Consider the following 20,485-nt stretch of genomic DNA (forward strand, 5'->3'; position numbering starts at 1 on the left):
ACTGCCTCTCCTCACAACACACCTCAAGTGCGTTTCAGTCAACCTGGGCGAGAATAATCCCCGCAAATTAATTTCCAGCAACCTTTTCAATTCCTAACTGTAGACGACTGGAGGAGACGGCAGAAACACAAAGCAAAGGTTGAGGCCTGCTTGTTCGAGAGATTTTCTTCTTTTCTTTCTTTTTTTTTTTACATTTAAACTCTTGAGAGGATCAGTTTCAACCCAACAAAAAAATAAATAAAGCTTTTATTTGACTTTGATTTCATCCAAGGTGTTTTATTTTCATTTTTTTTTACCAGACTGTTTAAAAAGACTCCACATTAGCGTCCTGTTGACACATAAACTCTGGACCCGAACCCAACCAAGGCATTGTCAGATTGTCTGCTACCTGCTGTGTTTCAGATTATGGACATTATAATTTGGCCCTGTTTATTTCCTAATCTGTCTGAAAGAGGATTTGGGTTGCTGCAGTGCTCTCCAAACAGGTTTCATCTGGAAAGTGTAGGCAATAGCTGAGCTGAAGATTCTTTAACGTAACTTTGTCACAATAGACTCCAGTTCTGCCTATATGGAGTGGTGGTTTAATGCAGAAAAGAGTCACAGTCATGATGTGCAATATTTTTTTTTTCTTTCAGTCTGAACGTTTAACCTATATGTCATAATCCAGGCTCTACCAAGTAAATCTTTTTTGAATTATTTTTCTGATATTGGATAATAAACAATGTAAGCTCTCTGCCTACAAACAGGAAGCTTCTGGAAGGCCGCAGACCGACACAAGAGGAACATCAACATCTTTCTACACGTTTTTGTTGGTGGTCTGATGCACTCAATCACCTCTTTCTTTTTAGGAAAATGAAAAGGATCTTATTGTAGTTCCAAATCCCAATGTTTACGGTATTAAATGAAAGGCACCAATTTTTAAAATTCCTTCAGGCTTGCTGGAACAATTGTTGGGGTTTTTTTTTCCAACTGTAATAACGAGATCCGGGTCTCTTTCTTTCAAAAAGCTTGCTATATTTCACAGAGTTTACTAAATTAAGTGAGAGCAGATTTGGGTGCGTCAAAGTTGGTTTTTCAGTAAAAGTCTCTTCTACTTATTTTTTTTTTTTTTAAAAAAGCTTGGTTACAAAAAGATGAATACGTCATGTTGTACTTAACATTTTCAATTGCAAGGAACGTATATCTGTAATAGTGGAGTTAAATAATCTTCATTTTTTAACACACCAGGTTGAGATTAGTTGAGCTTTGTGACACATTATCCTGCTCGATGTAGGTACCAGAAGATGGGGTCACAGAGGTCATGATGGGACGAATAATAACACTCAGGTCGGCTGTGACATTCAAACAGTGTTCAGTGAAGTCATACCGTTACACCAACGACAGCAGCCTTGCCTATTAATGAAAGGTAGGACGAATCCAGGTTTTCATGTCGCGAAAGCCAAATTCTGACGCTACAGTCCGAATGTTGCAGCCGAAGCGAAAGGCCAATGAATGAAATGTTTTCCCAATCTGCTGCTGTCCAGCTTTGAATAGTTGGTTGGGAAAAAATCAACTGGGATGCCCTCTGAAGTCAGATTTCCCACCGGGAAAGTGGGAGGAACTCCAACTATCCCCAGTTGTCACTTGCAAGGCAGACTTGGCGTTCCAATATGGCCGCTGTTCACATTAACAGGAGCAAGCTGTGGTGGAAAAGCGTGTTTATTTCACAAGACACAGATGTAAGAGTGCGTCTGAAATCAATGTAGCATGTAGCGTCTGCAAACTGAACAAATTAAAAGTAAAACTTAAAATCACATTTGTGACAACTTTTCAGTTCAGTCTCTGGTGGCTTTAAAGTGAATTATTTCAAACCCGTTTTCAGGATTTAAACCCTCACCCAGTACGATGGGACAAACTTATACCCCACAACCTTGTTGTGTTGAGTTAAATCAAGTGCAATTGTGCACATTTCATCAACAAGGCAGTTCAACGTGCTTCGCACCATAAATGTATAATTTTGAAACAAGCAATGAACGTCACATTTTGTCAAATGCCACCATGGAAACCAAGCAAAATCCCTCACAGACGCTTATTTTAAACCCGGCAGTTCCATAACCGACAGTATCAAATTATGCATCAATGACAAATTCATAGACTTTTTCTATTATTGATTTCAAACGTATGAATAACACATCTGACAAGATAAAACCATTTTGATGTGTCTCAAAAGTAGACTTTCTGACATCACTTCAGTACCCGATGGCACCTGACTGTTGGTGACGGAGTCCCTGGGAGAGCAACTCTTTGTTCCTGGAGACTGGACGTAATTCAGCAGGATGACGTTTTCAGCTTGTCATCGCTCCGACTTATTGTTTAGACACACAAATTATATATATATATAGGCTATATATATAAAAAAGCATGATTTCCCAAAGATTTCAACCAATAAATGAGATTAGAATAACAGGCTGGAGCAGGCCAGAATAGCTAACGAACATCTCTCGGTACTTTCCAGCAGCTTTAATGTATTCAGCAAAACTCGACGTGTCTCGGCGTGATCTGAGCGAACGTATTCCACTGTGAGGAATTTTAAATCACCTGAATGCCGAAAGCTGAAACAAAAAAAGCCCACGTCCTCCGCCGCTCTCAGCGAGGTTCTGCTTCATAAACACGGAAATACGGACGCAAGCTTGTCACCGTGGCGATGCCGAACTTTGTCGGGTGACCAAGTCCGTCGTTCACTGACGCAGATGAGCGATGATGATCCAGAGGATGGTTGTGACGGCGGGAGATTAGCTCCGCTTTACGGTCGATCCCATCATATGTCAGTGTTGGAGACACGGGCTCATTATGACTGTCCAGATCGGAGGAATGTAGCTTATTTTGTTTTTTCTGTAAATGTTTTAAGTGTGGTCAAAAAGAACTCCACGCCGCAAAAAAAAAAAAAAAAAAAAAAAAAAAAAAAACCCAAAACTGTCCATTAGCCATTTTTATTGGGCAGCCCAGACCACTTCAAACAACAGGACCTTAAAACAGAAGTTACTGCATATAGCTCTTGAGTCCGGGTGTTTGTGGGAAACAGATAGTTAAATTAGCATCAACTGACATTAGAAAGAGCAGCACAACCTCTGAAGTTCCTCTGCATTCTTTCCCAGATTTGATTCACTCGTCTGCTTTCTAATGAAGGTCTTTGTCCGTTTTTTTAATTCGCGTTGCGCTTGATGCGCTTTTCCCGCGTGTTTCCCGCTTCACAGATCAAATTTCACAGAGATTTGATCTGTGAAGGGTCCTTACCTAGAGAAAACCATCGGGAAACAGTAGATGCGGTAAAACGTCCGCTCTCGGCTTCTGTAGATCTGTGACATCAAATCCTAAGGAGTCCATTTTCTTTTCTTTTCTTTTTTTTTTTTTTTTTTTTTTGTGGTGGAAACGAGACAGAATGCAAACAATTTCAATCGGCAAACAAACTCCCCAGCCCTCCAGATGTTGCAGCTCGGACTTTCTCAGAGCAGGACTGTGGTTTAGTCAGAACCAGAACTGACCGCTGAGGTCTAGAACCAAAAGCCCCATTCCCCAAAATGCTCACTTGGTTTGTGAGGGGGCCCTCATTAGAAAGCACCTCTGGGTTGTCCGGGGTCAGACTCCATGTTGAGGACCCCCTAAAATAAAAACCAACAACAACAACAAAAACCAGACCTTTACTTTGCACACAATGAAAACTGGCTTCAGCAGGGGCCCTGGGATGTCGGGGCCCTTGTTCATAGGGGCTAATGGGCGGAGACGAGTTTGTATGCCTTTTTTTTAAAAAAACCCCTCCCAGCTTCCTGCAGCGCTGCGTACTGCAGAAGCAGGCTGGGGTAGATGGGGGGCGCACGCACACACACACACACACACACACACACACACACACACACACACACACACACACACACACACACACACACACCACGCGCTGCAGCGCCACGCACCAGCAGCAGCAGCACTCATCATTTCTAGCGGAGCCTGGCACAGAGACGCAGCGCTCACATTTCTCCGTCAGGCTGCTGAAACTTCTGAGACAGAGAGGCGGACAGATCCTTCTAGCTCGTCCCACTTAGTGGATTAAATTCACGCTCTCTCTTCTTTCTTTTTCCTCCTCCTTTTTCTCCCTCCTCCTCCTCCTCCTCCTCCTCTTCCTCCTCTGGGTTTCGCGTTACAAAGCCTTGGGAGGGGAGTTGCGCGTAGAGGAGCCAGTTCTTCTGTGCAGAAACTGAATGACAGGATCATATGGCACGATTTGCCTCTTTTAAGTCCAAACATTTCGCATCAGAGAGGACACGGGAGAGAGGAACCGCGGACCGATTCGTCAGAGGTTGATGGGAGGATGTGGAATAATTTATAAGTCAAAGGAGGAAAAAAAAGAGAAGAAGAAAGAAACAACAAACGCCAGATAAAGGAGAGAAGGAGAAGGATAGCCTGCTGGATCCGTCGGCTGTGGAGGGGGGGAGGCAGGCAGGACGCAGCGGCTGTGATCATCAGCGTAATAATAAGGTAAGTTTGGAGCCGTCATTCATATCGTAGCGGCTGAGAGCGCAGCGACGGAAGTCAACGGAGGTGGGAAAGGTGGAAAAACCACATCAGCGACGAGAGTGCGGAGCATCAACTGTTGCAGTGAGGCAGCTTTCTGTGGACGTGTGTTTTTGTAGAAATAACGCGAACGGGGCTACGCGGTGTGCGCCGTCAACGGCGGTCCCGGTCGGGTTACCGGTTCTGGGTTTCGGTGCGGCGCAACTTTTACCTCGGCGCGGTGTAAACACGGCGCAGTGCGGCTGGGAGAGACGGGAAGCGTCTCCGGAAAGCACACGCTGAGTAAGCCGCTCTGCAAAAAAAAAAAAAGAAAAAAGAAATCAATGCACAACGTACATCACAAAGCTTCTGACTTAGCCAGATGTGACTCTGCAACCCTCTCACGTAAATCTGGAATATTTAGCTCTCAAGTTCTAAGAGCTTCACGAGGCTTTTTAAAAAAAAAATTTATTCCAGCACAATATCTCTGACTTACTGTTAGCTCCCCGAAGACTTCGAGTAGTTTGCCTTCTTCGACATTTTAAAGAGTCTATATCCACTGCTGTAATGTTTCCTCTCCGTCTAACAAATTTAAACTGAGGGTAAAAACAGAACCGAGTAATAATGTGTTTTTGATTTCACGCAGCAGGGTTTCACAATGACACAGTTTTATTTTTGAAAAAGGCGCACTGGAAAAAAAAAAAAAAAACGCACACACACAAAAAAACCCCAAACACTTTTTCTGCTTTGTGTTTGTTTAAGTCCGTGACGTCACAGGAGGGGACAACGTCGAGCTGACAGGCTAGCAAAAACAGCTAAAGTAGCAACTTTTGGCAAAGTTTGACTCAAATTGTGAAACATATGAGTTGCATTTACGTGTCAGCCATACAGCACGTGACTCTTGAGGTGAAACTGACCTGATGATGACAGATTGTTAGACTTTACCTTGTGAAAAATCTGTTTTTGTTTTCCTTTTTTGAAATGTTCTATCTGATTGGATTGGCCGCTGGTGAAATGACTAAATGCTGTGTTCCGGTTCCGTCACCCTGCGGGACTTGCCGGTACTTTTTCACCTCACGCATTGTGAACTTATTTTACGTTCGCTTATCTGTACATCGTCCCTTCTTGTGACGGCTCAGCTCTGGACTCGTTTGTCTGTCTTTATAAACCTCCTTCAGATTTAAGATGTTTTCCTGCCGCTAAAGTAAGACAGTGTCTTATGTCATCTCAGAGACATGTGATGTACAGCTTTATATTTTTATTTTTTTTGGGGGGGGGGAGGATAGATTTTATCTTGATTAAATATGCAACAAAATAGGAGATGCAGATAGAAATCATAACCACGCAGGTATTGAACTATATTTAAAGTGAGTTTGATTCATTTTATGGAATATTGTTGTTTGTATGTGGGCAGTTTTTATATGCAGAGGTCTAATTTTACTGGGTTTTTTTTTTTTTTTTTTTTTTTTTTGGATGAGCTTCAACTCATAATAAACGTCTAACATTATCCACCACTGCTTAGAAATATTGCTTTGGAGTGCTTTTTCCTCCTTATTCCCTTACAGATTTACCTAATGAAGTAAGCATTAGCTTCAGTTGAGTGATTATTGTAATTACTCAGGAAAGGGGGAGGGCCGGATGGGCGTGTGTCCACTCTGGACATTGAGTGGGGTGGGATTCGGTGGGGGGTGGGTGGGTTTACAAGCTGGATGGTGCCAGCACCAGTTAACTAACAGACAGGGCCGGGGGGTGGTGCAGAGCGCAGACACTATGAGGCTTGTGGGAGAAGTTAGTGGAGGCACGTCACAGCGATGTGGGCTGGAGGATGTGGGCTTCATGCAAGAGTCACTGTGGGGGTCTTCTTTCCAAAGTGAGATTTGCACCATTGACTCTAGAGCAGGGGTCTCAAACTCCAGTCCTCGAGGGCCGCAGTCCTGCAACTTTTAGATGTGCCTCTGCTGCACCACCTGAACAGAATAATTAGGTCATTAAGGCTCTGGAAAACTGATCTACACAAGGAGGAGATCATTAAGTCATTTCATTGCAGTGTTTTGTACCCGTGGCACATCTAAAAACTGCAGGACTGCGGCCCTCGAGGCCTGGAGTTTGAGACCCCTGCTCTAGAGGGTTCACACAGCCATTGTAGCACATGTAGCAGGGCTGGATCTAGGAAGATGTGGGCCCTGGGGCCGTAGTCAGGTTTGGTGTCCTGTAGCCACAGATGTAAATTGTAACTGATTATTTATTGGGTATGTGTTTGAAAACAATAAAAGTATTCTGTTTGAAGTTTATGAATTCTATTACAATTTAAAGTCAATCAGCAATCATATTTTGTTCATTACTTAAGGTTTTCTTGAGCAGCCATCTTGTTTCTCAACTTCGTTGTTAGTTTGATTATTCTGGATATGATAGTTGACTGAAGTTCCTTTGGGAGTTATTTGCATTTAGAAATGGTTTTTCAGCCCAATGAAAATTATAATTTGCATGTACTTTTGGCTAAACTTGTTTAAAAACGTTTAAGTATGTGAAAATAACTTTTCATAATCAATCAGATAGCCCAAGCTGTTCTCTCAGATTTAAAAAAAAGTGTTCATATGAAAATATTTTTCTTGAAGCGATTATTGTAGTTTTTGTGTTGCCAAAAATGTTGTAACACCTATGCGTGGCCTGTATGTGGCGTTGTAACTCAGAAATTGTAATTTACCAAAGACAAACAAGGGAACCTAGATAGTCTGAGCTAGTTTCAGCTAGCTCAAACAAGCTGCTTGTAACTAGCTGAAACTAGCCCGCATACAGAGTTTCAGCTAGTTTTACATAGCTAGCTAAAGCTAGCTGAAACAATCTAGTTTTAGCTAGCTACTTTCAGCCAGCTAAAGCTAGCTGAAACAATCTAGTTTTAGCTAGTTTTAGCTGGCTAGTATCAACTAACTAAAACTAGCTGAAACTCTTGTGCTTTCAGGTTACATTTGAGGCATGGTTATAACATCATCATTCTCCAATAGTTGTGTATTGTTTACATACTGTATATAAAACCAATCTAATTAAAACACCTCACTTTATGTTTTCTGTATCTACATAAAACATTAACTAATTTAAAAACAAAAATATACATTTGGGGGTCCTGAGAAAACTAGTACTTCCCCTCTTAAAGCTCTTCCTAAAATCTGGCACTGGTATATGTTGCTGAGAGTGAATGATTGTGTCTATAAGGATAGTTCAGCTTCTAGGTTTAGGAAATAAAATAAGGCTGATTGTCCCCCCAAAAAGTCTGATCTTAATAATAAAGGGACGTTCATGGCCCTTTTATTAATTACGTGAAGCAGTTTCAAAAGGAGTTGTCGGTGAAAACAGTTTTGGTTTTTGAATATTTCCATCTTTTTTGGTTTAAATTAAAACATCAACTTGAAATCCAGTGTTAGCTTTAACAAAGCCTCACACAGTGCCTGTTCTCACACACAGACTGAACCCAGATGTTAATGCCTCTATTGAGCGAGCCACAGCACATTGTCAGGCAGACAATGAAGAGATCCTGGTGGGCACTCTCCTTCCCATCTTCCCGCACATTCAGCTCAACTGCTAACAATACACACACAAGCACACCCCCGCACACGCACACCACCGACAGCAGACAGCCACGCTTGGACTGAGCTGTTCAGCGACACACACGTGCTGCTTCAAAGCGCCGTTTAATGTTTTCTTAATGTCATTTGAGTACCAGCGAGACACAACTCTTAGAACTTTTACATCCTTTTTATGGCTGGTTAGCGTGTTTTTCTGTGTGTCGTTGACTCGCTGCCGTCTGAGACTATTATCTTCCAACAAGCTGACAGAGTCACAGGAGACAATTCATTACCTTTTTGTTCTCAGAAACAAAACTGTTACAAGCCTCATTAAAAGATGCGAGCTTTATTTGTCATCTGTGAACAGCCACACCGAGGCTCCTAATAATACGTTCAAAATCGTACTGGGTTATGTTTTAGGATTAAAATGCTGTTTCAAAGGCCTGGGTATGGACCGGTGTTAAATTCTTACTGTATACCAGCCTTAGATATTAACAGAGAAACAAAACTGTCATCATGTAATCTAATTGTTTTGAAGATTGTGTGGCACTGGTGACACTTACTCACTGTATTGAGACAGAGGGAGGAAGACATGCAGCAAATATGGTCAGGAATGGGACCCAGGATGGCTGCATCGAGCACTAATCCCTCGGTATGGGACGTCTGCTCTGCTGCTTCTACAAAGTCAGCAAAAACTGCTTGCTAGCCCAGCTTGCTAGCCCTACAAATACTGCGGATATTTGCAAGGATTACAATTGTCTACGAATAGCTGAAATGACCAAACACTTGAGACCTCCTCTAAAAAGGGTACTAAGTGAACGTTTCAATAGTTCAAACATCAAATATACCTTCAAGTGCAATAATACACACAGTGGAAACCGCTGAAGCTAACATCTACAGTCTTCTGATGTGCCGGTCAGCGGCAAGAAAACCTAAAAACGTTCCTGGTTCGGCTGCTTTAAAAATGCCAGTCAATACCGGGTCAAAGATCAGTGCACCTAAGTATTTCTCTCCATTTGCATTATTCTTTTGAATATTTAAGTTATGCGTTATGAAAAAAAACACAACTAGGCATACCCTGACCATTGCCTTCCTGCACAATTTCACTTGATTCTAATCTACCTTCACTGCTCTGCCTGCGATTTCTCCCATTGAAGTGGATTCCTCAGGTAGAATTTCAACCAGGTCAATCAGCGAACAGAAGGACAAGTTGTGAATGACGATGTTGAGAATGATGATGTTGTTTTTCGGCGCTGTTTCAGAATTACAGTCAGCTTGTAGATTTAGCAATAGCAGCGGATGAAGTGAACAAAGTCGTCCAGTCTGTGTTGGTCACTCTTTCAAAGATTGAGTTGACATCAACAGCGGCCTCATTCAGATCGACACTTCTCTCTTTGCAACTTAGGACACCTGTTTACAATGTAGGCAATTTTGGTAAGTTTCATAGCGTCGAACTGGTGCATTACCTACATCAAGGGTAAACATTAGCAGTTGTGTGAAATTTTTAACTTCAACAAAGTCCACGGCTCCAGCAATCAGTAGTTGAGGGGCCTGACCTGGCTAGTTATTACCGTGCTGGCATTTACCATAAATAATTGGGAGTTACGTTCCACATAAAAATTTGAGTATAGCTGAATCCGACAACGCTGAACCACAAATAGCGTTTGCTGGCGCCTGACTCTTAGTTGAGAAACTGTGAAGAAAGCATTCAGCAAAGTTTGCTGCATTGTTGAGATTATTGAGAAAACTTTATTGTATTTTATTGAGCAGCCAGAAGGTTGTGCTTTTTTTGGCATTAGGGACACTTTAGAATTAGTCAGTCATAAACAAAATTGTATATCGACGAGTCAAACCTGGAATGGAACGTCCCCCAATGATTAGATTATTTAAAACACTTTTAATCGTTTGTGGGGAACAAAAAGAAACATTGTGATATTTAGCACTTCAAAAACTATTGCTCAGATCTCATCTCGTTCTTGTCAATGCATCTTGTAGGTTGTTATTGTCTCATGATATGGTTGTCCTGTTTTCAGCTTTACTGTACTGTCACATTATCAATCTTACCCTGTGTGTGTGTGTGGGTGTGTGTGTGTGACTGTATGTGTGTGTGTATGTGCTCCTGCAGCACATGGCAGCAGCAAAGCGTAAGGGTCAACATTGCATCATAGCCATTATGCCGTCACTGCACCAGATGTCTCCTATCTGCTTGGTGCGCATCTGTTTGCGCGTGCCTAATTGTCATCTACGTGCTACATGCATCGAGTCAACGCGACCGATCCCGCCAGCCACACGGAAGGCAGCTGGATGCCGTGGTAACGGGACCATTGATGCTTGACCTCTCGCTCGGCAAGGTGTTTGGATCCCGGTAGTTTGCTTTAGATGTGGAGTGGGGAACGGTTGGTGCGCCAGACTTTAACTGGAGGCACTGCTGGGAAAATATATACGTTTTCATCCAAATACAGCTACAATTTTTCCTGCCTCTCTGTACTTGAAGGGGGAGGGGAAACAACAACAAAAATCTCTTCCAGAAGCTAAATGTGCTGTGGACGTTACTGTTTCAAACAGGTCTGTTTCCTGCTGAGATGAAGGGAGTTCTCATCTCAGGCGTTGCCCTCTGTGTCCAGAAGCTAGCCAAACAGAATGGAGATACCGCAGCTTTTTTAGTGCTTGCGAGGGCGCGCGTGCGTGTCTGTGTTGATCAGAAATGGCCCATGGAAGGCCAGAAAGCTGAAGCAGATGGGTCATGTGAGAGCTCAGGGGGAACAGTAGGCAAGGGGGAGGGGGCACAGGCCTGGGCTGGATGGGCTGGTGTTTACAGCAGAAGCAAAGGAAGGGGCTTGTGTACACCGACAGCATGCCAAATGAACTTCGGTCCAGGAGCGTAGTGATATAAACATCGTTCGTACACCACTCCAATCTGCATAAGCCGATATTTTTAAGTTTTCCAGCAGCGATATGAATAAGATAGCATGGTTAGCAACGACATGTGGAGCCTAAAAATCACAATCTCAATCTCAAACACTGAATTATGTTCCACATTAGCACATGATTATCACATCACTAGAGATGAGCCTGTGTTGGTGTGATTATATGTTCTCCTTAGTCTTCCCAGGGAGAAGTTGTTTATATTAAAGATCTGTTTTTTGTTTTTTTTCTTTTCCCTTTTTGCCATCTGGAAGGTTTGCGGAAAATAGTTTTTTTTTCCCTCACTACAACCCCATTCCATGAAAAGGCAGGACGTCGTGTGAAATCTGCAGTGGCGATGACTTCACATACATTTGGTAATTAATTTAGTGCTTTTAAAGGTACAACCATGGTTGATGTTGTTTTTCATAAAGGAATGATAAAACAACTTATTAATAAAAAAAAACCCTGTCAGTTAGTGTAAAAGTTTGGATGTGTTTTCAGTAATGTTGAGGTCAAGACCTTTTCAGATGCTAAATCTTTGCCTGCTTTATCTGTTAAAAATTGAAATTCCGATATATGTTTAAAATCATTGTTGAATTTGTGTTCATTTAATATTCCATCCATTGTGTGCAGTGCATTGTGTGAGAGAACCCTTTAAGACATTAAAGGGTTCTCTGTTGTGACACTTATTACATTTTTAAAGCTTCACCTTGACATATCCAAACTTACATCTTCCCATTGGGACCAAATAGCTAAACCTTTTACATACTGTTTATAAGCAGAGGTGTCCCAATCTGATATTGAGTATCAGTCCAATATCAGCCAAAAGCAAGTATCAGATTATATCGGCCTGCATCGAAAATCTCGGATATATGCACTCCTCTCCAGAATTCCAGCCCAGCATTTCTATCCAGCAGCGCCGATTGGTTAATAATAAATGAGTTGGTCATTCTCATACTTATTGTTGTTGACTTTTGATATTGGATCGGAATCGGCTAATACTCAAAACTGCAATATCGGTATCGTATCGGAAGTGAAAAACTTGTGCAGCTCTTTATACAAGCATAAAACTTTCCCTCTGGAAACATTTGACAAATCTTGAAGCTTTTATTCAGTCTTGTGAGTTTTCCTCTTGCTTGGCCAGCACTCTCTCTAATTAAAGCTGAAGATGTTATATGAGGAAAAAAAAAAAAGATTGCAGCATCAAAACATTCATGGGATATTTAGTTCGTTTTTGAGCGTTAGCTAAATTGTCAGCAGCACTGTTACCTTAAGGTATTGAAACCAGGCTGAAACCTGAGAACCGAAAGCAGGCCGAGAGTCCCCTTGAAGTCTTTTATGAGTTTACGGGGCTCTCCTTGTCAGGAAAGACAGATTAATGCTAAATCAGAATCCTATATCCCCGTTAGCTGTTTTTCCACTAGTCAACTTTAGAAAAAAAACTTGCTAAAATCTGGCTGCAGGTGGAACAGTGAAAGTGTTTAATCGACATTTAATCACGTGGTGTATGACTTTGCTGCAGTCATGAATATTTATTGTAAACTAAGCATCGATGAGAACTCGATACCCACATTTCGTTTGAGAGTCGTTTGCACGGGTTTACGCCAGAGAGCACGACTCGCCTTTTTATTGTTCCGCACCAAAAAACCCCGTTACTGACTTTAAGAAGAACTCGGTGCAACAGACTGCAGACCTTTCTGATCAACAGAAACTCACTTTCAGTTTAGTAAAAATCTCACATTGTCACAACACAGAGGTCCGTTTATTTTAGCCGCCGGCTGTCAGGTTGGACAGTGACTCATATTTACCTTGCCACATTGCTGAGTTAGCAGAGTTGCACCTTAGTCTCCATAACAACAACTAGGCGCCATCTACGTGGCGTCCATTGTTTGGGTGTGAGGTTTTCTCTCCTTCTGTCACAAATGTGAATATGTGAAGACTGGAATACAAGAATAAAAATCTGACGGTCTCTGACGCAAAACTGGAAATAGGTTTTTTTTAAAGACTTTTTACACATGCCTGGTTCTGCATTTAACTTGTTTAAAGTTAGTTCAGAATCAAATGTTCTGAGTAAAAAAAGGGGGAGTTCACTGCAAGATTTATTTATTGGGTGATGTGTTTTGTAAAGTAGAGAACAACGTAGCCCTCTTGCTGAGGCTGGTCCAGCTGCCAAAAAAACAACAAAAAACACAGCAGACGCGCTCATATTACAAAATACACAGAAGGAGTGCGTCTTCACTCTCTACTGAGACTCCCATTGCTGTGCTGAAACTTTCATTGGGACACTCTGCTGTGTACATTGCTCCATTTCTAACTTATTACAACAACAAAAATCCAATAGATGTAGATGTCTGATTAATTAAAAAAAAATTAAAGCAGGGCTGCAACAAACGATTATTTTAGTAATTATTATTCTGACGATTAATCGGATATAAACAATCGGCACATTTTATAGATTTTCATTTAACCTTATTGATTTATGTCAGATTGATATAAAAAAAGATGGAAGTAGGGTTGCAGCTTGCGGTTATTTTACAATTTGTTTATTCTATTGATTATTCTGATAATTAATCGATTAATCAGATAAAAATGGCCACATTCTTCAAGTAATCCTATTGAATAAAGTTTTTTTTATACAATATCAGGAATACATTAATAAATGCAAATAAACAAATAACTAAATTCCCTTTTTAAATAAGAAACTTAACATTTTATTGCCTAAGATGCGATAACATAGCATTGCTTTAGTGAATGAAGTAAAATGAAGCAAAAAATATGCCACTTGAGGAGCTTTGGGTAGAGCAGAATTACAGACGGGGGTGTTTTTATCTGTAATGCTAAATGTGCGTAGATTTAGTTCAGTTTTGGAATAATTATCAAATGGCCTTTTTTGAGTCTGTATGCTCAAATTAACAAATAATCGATCACTAAATTAGTTGACGATGATTTCAACAATCGATTCATCACGATTAACCCGATTAACTGTTTCAGCAGACAAATGCGACGAATAGTGACTCTGTGCCTCTTCGTTATGCAAGTTTGATGCAAATTCGCCGTCTCAAAACGTCGCATTCTGTCTAACTATGCAGAAATCAACAACACTTGTTCAGAGTTACGGTTTTATTGGGTCTTCTGCACAGAATGTATGCCTTTATATTGGTTTGTGTGCCACAGAAACTCTTTTCTGCGAGGTTCGGTGCATTCTGGAGCTCATGCGCTCCGCCGCAGCACCTCTAGTCCTGCCTTTGTGGATGCCAGACCTGCTGAGACGTTTTCGTCAGGCAGCGAAGATAGATTCAGGGGCTTCTGGCAGCAGCCCTGATTGCAGTTGTTCCAGGACGTGATGCCTTTGCTCTCCTCCAGCTATGGCCTCTCTTTGAGCGTTTTCTCTTCCTCCCCCTTCTTTTAGACAGATTTCCCCCCTGCCTCCTTTTTTCCAACTTCCTCACTTAAACCCACTCACTTTCAGGAGCCTAATGAGGTCAGTTTTTATTTTTGCATTGCCAAAGTGCAAGCACTTGCCACTTATACAGCTCAACTTTAATTGAACAGACAAGTGCATATTCAGTCTATTGTGAATAAAAATGATACCATGGAGCGAGTGCTGTAATCTGTTTGGTGGTTTCTAATAGTGGTGCCAGTGCACTGAATGCTCCGAGAGCAGCCATTATGGATCTTTTTCTCCTCGCTCACCAAATCAATTCACGCAAATTAAATGAAGTCTTATTGACGTTGCCGTCAAAAATTAACTACATTATCAGAAAAAGAAAACAAAAAACAAAAAAACGCACAACTCCCCGATCACAGAAATACAACGCAGTGATAAATATTTGTCACCAGCAATGAATGATGGATTCCTCCTTTGGGAGGAATCAATAAATAAGTAAATAAGCCCTGATGGAGGCAGGGAGGGAAAATGTTTCCAGGAAAGACTGACTTGTGGAAAATCCAATATGGAGCAAAACTGACATCCTGGAAGCCAATACGCTGGGCCGGTACATCTTGAATTTGTTCCTCTCTCTCTCTCTTTCTTGCGCCGTGGCGGAAGTTTTGCTTGTCAAAGCTTTTTCGTTGCAACCTGTAATTTCCCTCCTGTTTGGCTGATCAATGCAATTATGAACAAAAAAAAAAAAAAATCAAACAAACAAACAACACAAGAAAACGTCAGTGTGCAGTGGAGAGAGACATCACCCAAATCTAATTACTGTTTTCTGATTGAAATGAACGAACAGATGGAGAGAAATCCATCGCTTCCAGTCGTGACATCAAGGTTTGTGCTTTCCTGCAGCAGAGTTTAAAAAAAGACGCTCGCTGGAGTTCCTCTGGGTGGCTCTGCATTATTAATGGCCGGTAGAATGGGAGGGCAGGGCAGTCCCGACCCGCGTGTGTATTAACAGCTGACCACTCCTGGCCATCTGCTGCCCTCCTCCGCTCGCTTTCTCCGTCCTCCTCCTCGTTGTTTATCTCTGGATAACCCCCTCCTGGTTCCTGTTCAAGGATTTATGTAAATCAGGACACTTAATTAGAGCTACAAGGTGAAATGGATTTTTTGCTTATTAGAGATTTCATTAAAGGCGAGCGTGTCCTTAAATATTGACATAAGGGAGGATGTAGTAGTGAAGAAATGTAAAGATCGATATGGCTCCAGAATTAAAAAAAAATAGGGGATTAGTTAGGGAAGAATCAAAGGGGAGCATTTAGCCTCTGGCTAGCTAGCTTAGATTGTAGCTTGCTGTTTTTGTATGAATTAAAGAAAGGTGACATATCTTGAGAAAGCTTCCCTTGTTGCTGAACACTACATTATGTCTTTGTGATATTTTAGCCTGCTGACTGTAGAGTAAAACTCTCTGTTTTGCTAACTATCTGCATTAGCATGTGTATGGCACACATGCTAATGCAGATAGTTAGCAAAACAAAGAGTTTTGTGCTGCGCCGGCAACTCTCTTCCACACTCAGGCTGAGGTTTTGATAAAAAAGCATATTTAAAGCAAGACTTATTTATAACAGAGAACTTTTTTATTCAAAAACTTTGCTCTAGGTTTACTAAGATTTAAAAATAAAAAAGACAACATAAACTTGCTAGCAGCCTCCTGTATTGCTTTCCACTACAACAGTATTGATTGTTTTAGCGGGGGTTTTTTTATTTTTATTGATCTTTAGACATGGCTATCAGATAAACTTGGAAACTGTTGAAGACATGAGAAAAAAAGGTCAAATCAGTTCTGGTCCCTAAAAACTAGCTGAAGTCAGGAAATGGAAAAGCCTTTTGTCATATACCAATAATTTAAGTATGTGAATTTATCAACATGCAACACAATTGTTTCATGTTTTTTTTATGAATCGTAGTGAGAGATGAGTGTTACACTGTACACATGGTGTGTACTTTTCAAAACAATAGGCACGGGCTGGTTACCAGTGTCCAAACACGGGATTTTAAAATAGTTTCAAAACCACAAAAAAAAAGTTCACACCATTCTATGACGTTAGACCAATATAGATGTCAGAAGGCTAGAATATTCAATAATTGTTTCCACTAAATTAGCTAGTGTTGCCCCTCCCCAACCTGTTGTTGCTAACTTTCCCCGAGGTACAAAGTAGAAAAAATGGTAAATTTGAACTGTCTTTCAGTTGGCAACTACTGGAGCGCCACCTATCACTCTTATTTAAGTGGCGCTAGGAGCTTCATGTTTGTTAAGCAGCCGACTGCAGGCGCTATAGACACAGTTAGACTAATTAGCTTGCTAATACTGGCTTGATGGACTCCCAGTGTTGATCTATAACGAGCACAAGGCTTAAAACACACAGTATTCTGCACATTAAACGATGGAATGTTGGTGAATGTTATATATATTTGCTTTGGTGTCAAAATCACAATGCCAGTAACTAAAATGTTAGAGATACCAATATCTTTTTCTCTAATATTGCTTTAGAAGGAGCATTAGGGATGTTTGAAATATTTTTACCAATAATAAAGTGTCATAAATCTTAAACCTGAGATGAAAATAATCTTTTTGATATATGGTACTGATGTTCCGTCCTGCGTTTAAAGGGTCTGCATAGGCCAAAGAAAATTTCATGCTCATGTCACCCTGGCATTCCTCCAGCGTCATAAAATCCCAGACTTCACTTTAAAGCGGCGGCATGTTTACAAGTGTAGCGCAGCCGCAAGTTAAACCTCTGCTTTTCACAAAAAAGTAGGCTTCTTAGCAAAGGATCCAGGAGAGTATGGACCAATTTTTGAACATTTAGAGCAATCCAACCAACTGTAGGATGAATCGGTGTATCTTTTCTACAGTACTTTGCAAAGGAGATTTTTTTTTTCTTCACATTTGCTCTTTTGTTCTTCCTGAGCCAAAGAATAAAGATTTCAAAGAAGAAATCTTTATTGTCTCTTTTTACAGTTTGATTCTGTCTTGATCTTCAGATGTGTTTTATACTCTCTCTGCGCTGAGTTGTGTCTAGAGAAAGACCGATATGCTCAGCCATAAAACAGATAGCCAATTGTGTTTTGGGGGCACAGTGTAAGGCACTTATTTTTTTTTCGGAGGCCCCAGCACGGCTGTCTGTCGGCTGGTTGTTGTTTTGTTTGTTCCGAGTCAGCAGATGTTTTCTGGCTCAGCTGTCAGCGCTGCGATCTCTGTACAGAAGACTGCCCGAATCGCTCCCTTTTTCCCCCTTCTTGGGTTCAGTGACACATAAAGGCTGAAATATGTGTGCAAAATTGAGATTCCCATTATGTTAGTGTGAGGCTAACATAATGGGTCTCATGCCAAAAATCCACTTTTCTCACCTCCAAAACCGATACAGATATCTGAGACTTAGAATCGTTCGATACTGATACAATGTAGAAAAATAGTGCAGAATTGATTGGAAACATTTTTTTTTGGCGCACAAACAAAAATGCAGTGAATTGCAAATGTACTAAATAGCTCTGCAGCACATTTGAATACACCAATAGCTTCAAAAGCTTGGTCAAACGGGAAAAAAACATCTTTAATTTGCTCAGTTGGTGCAATTATAAATAGAGCAGCCAATATAAAAGAAAAAATACAGAAACTGACAAAAGCAGCAGGTTGACTACCTTGGTCAAACATTTCAAAACAAAACCTTCTTTCAAATGGTTCAAAAAGTACAATTGGGAATTATAAATATAATGTAACATAAATAATAAAAAGTTGTGTGTCATTCCAACGTGTTGAATCCATAGCTCTTCTGTAAAACGGAAGACTACGATTTTCCCAAAACGTGGGGAAAAGTGTCAGAGGTTTGTTGCTCTAACAACAAAAAGCCATCAGTTGCTTCGACGGCTGATGAATTATGGATGAAGTAGGAATATTTCTCATCTGTTTACATCCATTACTGCCATAATCTTTAATGACTTATCATGTGAACAAGCTTTTTCACGTGTGATTTTAATTTCACTTCTTATTTAATTGAAACACTGCAACTGCGAAATTGTGTTTTTCGACATTAGCAGAATATTGACTAAGATTTGGAAACGTTTGTAATGGAAACTCAACTAATGATAACTCCATGTAGAATTTTGTTTTTTCTCAATATCGGGAGCGGTGCAGATACCTGATATCGGATCGGTGCATCTCTGAATTTTCTCCATGTTGTGTCACATTAACCTAAAAGTACAGATTCATATTTTTGTGAAGTTTGAATTATGATGCAGATATCGTTCACTGAGGAGGGGCGGGGGGGGGTTTGCAGGAGAAAGTAGCGCCCCCATCCTCCCTCCTCCTCGTGCTAACCAGAGCACGGTAGTTTGTTTTTATGGCAACCCCCTTCTTTTTCTGGCATTGTTCTGGTCTGATGGAGCTCCCGCTCCCTACCGTGGGACCGGCCGTTAGTGTACAGGAACTGCCGGGAGCATGCAGCATCACACACACACACACACACACACACATTCACACAGGAACCGGGTCTGCTGGAGCCTGTGTTACAGACGCAGCCGTTGCCCCGCGCTCACACATAAAGTTTTGAAGCAACAATAAAAAAGCTGCCCTGTGGCTTGCAGCCTGGTAAGCTGCGGCTTATCCGGGAAGGCGCTGCAACCGGGCTAATGGCCTCTCTCTGGGACAAGAACTACGTCGGGGCCCATGCGAGGCTTATCAGCAGCAGGAGGGCCCATGCAAGGCTGCTCTCCGAGATCTCTGTGCTGGTGTGTGGGAGTAGTTTAAGTTTTTTTTTTTGTTTGTTTTTTTTGTAGACGGCTGGGAGCTACCCTTCCTATTTCCTGCTCCCTTGCTGGAAAATCAGTTAGTCATTAGTGGCCTAATAGGTGAGAATACAGATGTATGCACAGTGTAGCACCTCTAATTGGAAATTCAAAGTTATTGCAGTGTTCCTAACAGCCTGCAGTGTTGCTGGGAAGTCAATGCTACTCCTAATTGTTCAGACATCAATGATGGAGCAAAGTGGCTTTTACTTGTAACCGAGGACGGTTACATGTTGTTGTTTTTTTAACAGAACAAGGACGGGTCCGTTTTTCAACATATTTTACAGTACTCATGTGAGGTGGACTTAACTGCTAGTCAGGCGGCGGGGGTGGGGCTGGGGGGTGGGGGTGGGGATGGGGGGGTTGTGACGTCTGACGTTGTGCCGGCTCTGGTTTTAATCTGGGGTGAATCAGAAACCGGTATGAAATTTTTAGCGCAGCAGGAACGGATTAAGGGAAATGTTACGGCAGGTTGGACCGGATGGCATCCTGCCTGTGTGTCGTAAAGAGGCTGTCTGTTTCTGCTGAGGGTACCACCGTCGCAGGAGAAGCATGGTTTTAGGACCATCTCAAAACTACACATTTTGAACTAGTTTGACCATGTTAAGTTAGCAATTAGTCATCAGGTTAGAGACGCCACTGAAGTCTGACATAAGCAAAACCTTAAAACCGATCCGTAGATGGCGGCATCCATTACTGCTTCTGTAAACGCTGCTGCATTTACATTTATGTCTTCTTCTTCTTCTCCTGTGCATGCGGGTCGTTTTGGGTTTGTGAGCCATTCACAGTTACAGTTCAACTTTATTTAGTTGTATGAGTGCAGGGTATTATAGTCCTGGCGGTCCACCAGACTTTACTTGCCTCAATTGTGTTAAACAGGGTTTTTCATACACCAGTAACAGTAAAGACAGATTAAACTAGGTTTGTAGTTGACTCTTTGAACTATGCGCCAATTGGGCCCTCCCTTCATCTGCCCGCTGGCCTCACAAACTTGTTTCCAAATTAAGCTGCCTGCTTGTGCGCCTCCTAATACCTTTTGACTGATTTTAATTCAAGAACACATTGGGCTGCCGGTGGACTTCCCTAGCTGCCCCCTACCACCGGACTTAGCAGGTTTTCTTGGGGAAACCCTGGAACAACTTCAGCAAAAAAAAATTAAAAATCTGAATTGCACATTCACTGTGTGAGAATCGTCTGACTCTGGCGATCCGGTTTCTCCGGTGAGTTGTCGTCTGCAAGCGATTACCGGCCCGTCGTTTGGCCTTTTCCG

The 20,485-nt window shown here is 41.6% G+C and overlaps 1 protein-coding gene across 3 annotated transcripts in view; it reads left to right on the top strand.

The window, feature by feature from the left end:
* Positions 1–3,928: 3,928 nt before the first annotated feature.
* The window catches only part of sema4c (semaphorin 4C), a 130,942-nt gene continuing 114,385 nt past the window's right edge, over positions 3,929–20,485 (top strand). For all 3 annotated transcript variants that reach the window (XM_023343514.1, XM_023343513.1, XM_023343515.1), the window contains exon 1: positions 3,929–4,509. The gene's annotated coding sequence lies outside the window, so the exon portion shown is untranslated. The remainder of the gene's footprint in view (positions 4,510–20,485) is intronic.

The sequence above is a fragment of the Xiphophorus maculatus genome, chromosome 12, assembly GCF_002775205.1.
Source record: "Xiphophorus maculatus strain JP 163 A chromosome 12, X_maculatus-5.0-male, whole genome shotgun sequence".
NCBI lineage: Eukaryota > Metazoa > Chordata > Actinopteri > Cyprinodontiformes > Poeciliidae > Xiphophorus > Xiphophorus maculatus.